At 38.4% G+C, this 4,876-nt stretch overlaps 1 pseudogene; it reads left to right on the top strand.

The window, feature by feature from the left end:
- The first annotated feature begins 270 nt into the window (after positions 1-270).
- LOC147722469 (uncharacterized) lies at positions 271-4,082 on the top strand (annotated as a pseudogene).
- Positions 4,083-4,876: the final 794 nt, after the last annotated feature.

Genomic DNA, 4,876 nt, shown 5'->3' with positions numbered 1-4,876 from the left:
TGCGCTAAATAAAACTCTGTAAAATATATATATTTTTTTAAACTGGATAATCAGGCTATTTCCTTAGTGGCCTTCAGTGACTGCTTAACACTTCTTTGTATTGCAAAATCTACGCATATTAGTTATAAATTGCACCAGGTCAGTGTACTTTTGGTGATGCTTTTCTCAAATTAAATCTGTGAAACAGTTAGATATGCTTTGTATGATACGTCTGAAACTTAAATCAGCCCCAAGCTAATTCCTGTTTTTTATTTCTAGCAGGACATAATCATGTTTTCATTCAACGTCCTATTTTTTGCTTGCGATCGCTCTGTGTGTGTTAGAAAAGATGGAGACTTTCTGCTTTTGGACAATTCCGGAGAAGTTGTTTGTAAATGGCTAGTAGAAAATGTAGATGAAAGTGCTCGGGCAATCACCGAAGAGAGAGATTTTATAGCTATGATTCTTTTCCAATCATCTGGTAAGCACAATAAGTACATTTTTATATTAAGATTGCAACTGCAGGATAATGGTACTAATTACCAACATGATTCAGTAAAATCCTGCATTTGGGAATATGTTAATCCAATAATGGACAGTGAAAATGAAACATGCATGTCCTTACATATGCCTTGCTTTACTCTCCAATGACAAATGTACCACTTATGAAAAGAGCAGAAACTTTTAGCTTGTGGCACTACTATAAGGCAGCCATTTGTGGATAAACTAGTTTACTTGGACAACGTTTTTCAGGAGGTTCAAGTTCAGGCTTACAATGTGTACTGTCTAATAAGGAATACTTTCTCCGTTATGGATAGATTATACATGTCCTTTAATATCAATACCTGTTTATTTATATATTCTGGCTAGCGCTTGAAGATATATTGCAAGTGATCAATGTGTTATCTCTGTTTAGAAGTTTATAAATAAAATGTTTTCATTTTTTTTTTAGTGAAGAAACAGTGTCTCACGATTCAAAATATTTTTGAAGACTTAATTGCAAGCTATTCTGGCACAACGGAGGGTCTAAAACAGGTGTTGCTTCAAAGGGCTCTGGAGAAAAAGCAGTTGATGATGGACTGTGGCAATCGGGGAAGCGCTGGAAGACTTAAGAGGGTGTTACGTGAGCTCCAAGAGGACGAAATTGCAGAGAAAAGATGCAAGGACAAAAAAGCCAAGCAGAGTGGTCAGGATTACATAAGAGTTGCTAACCATACTCATGCCGAAAGCACAGCTTCTCAGCCTGGTGATGAGAGTTCGCGGATTAATTTGCAGAAACTTGAAAACCTGGCCCTTTTAGCAGGGATGGCTAGTGTCCTTCTTCCAAAATCTACAACTAAAAATGACGTAGTAGAACGTGAAAAAGAACTTGTCTTGAAGTCCCCACTTAAAGCCAAATATAAAGGACAAAAACATGCCTACCTTTCACCACCAGGCCAGTTAAAACCCAAAAAACTATTTCCTACACAAGAGCTGGCTGTTTCGAGCAATGGAGTAACTCCTACTAGACCCTGCAAACAAGATCCTAAAATGATGGTACACTTTGCACAACATAGTTTGACACCACATGGTTTTGTGGCTAACGGCTCACTTTCACACAGCCCGGCCTACAGTGACTTTCCATCTGCAGTAACGCCTGTGGATGTGAACCGTACCCCTTGCCATGATGACCCATTTTGAAAGCAACGGAAGCTGTGACCATAATGTAAGAAGAGCTAAATGAGTGCTGCTCATTATACACATTTGCATATTGTTAGGCCTGTATGCCAGCCTTTTTTCCTTTGTGAACATAACATGCCTTTTGTTGCCAAAACCACCTAAATTCTACCAGTTATCTCTGCAAAAAGTCTTCATACTTATTTAAACATTGAATTAATATGGTGCATTCATTTCCTCAACAATAGGGTACATATACCTACCTATTAAAATGTGAGTAAACAAATGGAAAACTTTTTGATATGATCAGTATAAATGATGGACTAATGGTTGCTTTGCTTTTTTTAATCCCTCAGGACAATGAAGAATCATTTTATTTGATGACGGAGGAAAGTCCATCATTCAACACTGGGGTATATATTTTTTTTTTTAAAGGTACATAGGAAATGGCATTTCCACTTGTATGACCTAATTATGATTTGCTTTCTCTCTAAGGAAATGGTGTATAACTCCATGTCCATAATTAATGAAAACGAAAGCTTTTCTGTTGGCCCTGGTTCCTGTCAGGGGTGTATACGGTTACAAGCCAAAAATGAACACTTAAAAGGTGCGTGCTTCATATTCTACCTTTCCACGTAAACTGCAAAAAATTCACATTAATAATCCTTTTTTTCCCATCCAAACACATGCATTGCCAAAAAGTATGCTTGTGAAGTGTATATTGTATTTATTATCTGCTGCCTTTAACAAGTGTATTTATTTGATTATAGCACAGTTGCAAGGCACTTGCAATAGTGAGTTGGCTGTACAGTATTTGCAAGATGCGCTGTCTGCTTTGACCACTCCACGGAATTTAACAGATGTAAAATCGTCAAAAACATGCAGTCGATCATTCACTGTACAAAAGGTATACTTTTCTTTGCCACTCTTTTAACACAGTTAAAGTTTATATAGGACAAACCTTGTACATTTCCTGCATGAGGACTTTGAAATCTTTCTGCTTGCAATGTTTTTAAGTATGGCTGATTTATACTCCTGGAGCTAACATAGCAAATATTACATTGTTAGCCATGTACCAGATGCCAAATCAAAATCAAAAACCCGCAATCTATGCATATTTTTGAGATTGTAATCTAACATAATGGCAAATAGTTAATTGTTGTGTTATTTTGCAGACTGATATGCAGCAGTTGGTAAAGTACTCAAACGATCCTTCACAGTTCAGAGATGTACTCGTTCCAAAGAGAAAATTGCACAAACTCTTGGAGGAAGCCAAGTCAGCGCAGGACGGTGCAGGTTTTCTTCTCAATGGCATCAGTGAAATACTTTTTTCTCCTAAAGAACTTGCATCTGCAAAAGGTGTAACGAAGGCTCGTGCTGGAACAGCCGTCCTTGACGAGGAGAAGGTTAATGCATTGTTTGGTAAGATATTACAAATGTTCAAATTAACATTCAGTCGAGCTGGGATTGTGGCAATTCATTATACATTGCGTTAAGCTATGTTTCCATATGTGAGGTTGTATCATAATTGAACGATGACTCCATCATTGCTTAAAGCTGTCTGCAAAAGAACAATAAGAGTGGCTTGTAATTTCATAACAGTTTGTGCTACAAATGGCATGCAAATATGGCGCAAAGCCTTGAGTTGGGATTTCATTTGTAAATCTGTAGGTCCAGGTGTGAGGTTCTCAAACTGGATGAATGAGTGATAGCAAACTGCACTTATAAAATATACTGTGCCCGCAGCTTTTATTTAGACCGGATCAACTCCCTAATAATTAGATCAGTTGGTCCTGGTCCTAACACTTGGTTGTAAGCTCCTATTTTGATTTCTGGTCACTATGCTAGTTTCTTAGACGATTGTTTTCCAAATATGATTCTTGCAAGTACAGTTCAGACTCACCCTGGCTGCCTCAATGATGGTTTTGTAAAGAAATCTGGCACTGATTACTTTCTGTTTGCAGAGGAAGTTTGCCCGCGTCTAGTGAACAGGACTATGGCACATGCTTGTTTCAATGCATCTACATTTGTACAGACTTTCTTCCAAGTACCCCCGCATTTCAAAAGGGTGAAAGAGCCCCCTCTTCATCAATGCTTTGCTCTAAGCTGTGCCAAACTTTGACCAAGTGGCCTTAAAGTTTCACTTAGGAACCATGTAACACTAACCATATCTCATCTGGCACACTGTATGAAATAATGGAATTGGAACTTTTGATAGGCAGCCCAGCCGTATTAAAAACCATAAATAATGGTGGTAACACGATACCGATGTATTTTATTTAGTTTTTTGAGAGTTTATGAAGTCTGTGTGCAGTGCCAACGGCTGCCCATCACTGGACAACAGAAGTATGAGAAGGAAGCTGGCTATAAAAATGTGCAATGCCATAAGAGGATTAAGGAAATCTCTGCATCTAGAATCAACCCACGAAGTTGCTGGTTTTCGTTGAGCTATATGTTCTTGTTGCATTAGTCTCACCTTTCTTCCCTGGATCTTATTTTTTTCTGGACGTTTTCTCTTGTTTGGTATCCTGGCCCCTTTGGGGCCAAATATGTGCTTTAGATAAATAAACTTACATTGAAACATCCCATTTGATCATTTTTTCCTTTACCACTGTTTTGTTTAGTGTTTTGCAAATGGTCACCATGTCAAACAACGTCCGATAATGCTCTGTACCTCTAAATAAGGCAAATCCCAGTGATTCAGGAGTATGGGAGTAGTGGCACATGTTAAGCTGATCTGAATCCAAAGGTATAACATTGCTGCAGGCCACTTCTTTTATATAAAGGTGCTTGTGGTATTTCTGCAGCACAAACCTAGCCGAAAATAGAGTTTAAAAAGTAATCTTTCCAATGCAGGGCAAAAAAAATTTGGAGTATTAGGACCAGATTTAGAGACGTTTCGTGTCTGGTTTGCTTGAGTTTTATAATGCAGACCTGATTCAATATTTTGGGATTTGCAAACAAGAGCAAATTGGTATTTGGTACAACACATCCAAAAAGGGAAAAGTTTCACTTTTGTGTAGACATAGTATTTTTTGGGTAATGGAAGGGTACCCTTCCATTACAAAACCTAAACTAGACTCTCGCAGACAACATTGCATTATAGTGCCAATGTGTGGGCATGGTTCTCAGCTGCCTAATGGTGCAGCGGTGCTAGTGAAAGAGGTAGACATGACACTTTCCTACTCTCCTAGTGGCACCCTGCAAGGCAATATTGGCAGTCTGCCAACGTGCTCCTAAC

This window comes from Lissotriton vulgaris, chromosome 4_1 (genome assembly GCF_964263255.1).
Source record: "Lissotriton vulgaris chromosome 4_1, aLisVul1.2, whole genome shotgun sequence".
Lineage (NCBI taxonomy): Eukaryota > Metazoa > Chordata > Amphibia > Caudata > Salamandridae > Lissotriton > Lissotriton vulgaris.
The sequence above is the reverse complement of the archived record's forward strand: the minus strand, read 5'-3'. Positions and strand labels throughout refer to the sequence as shown.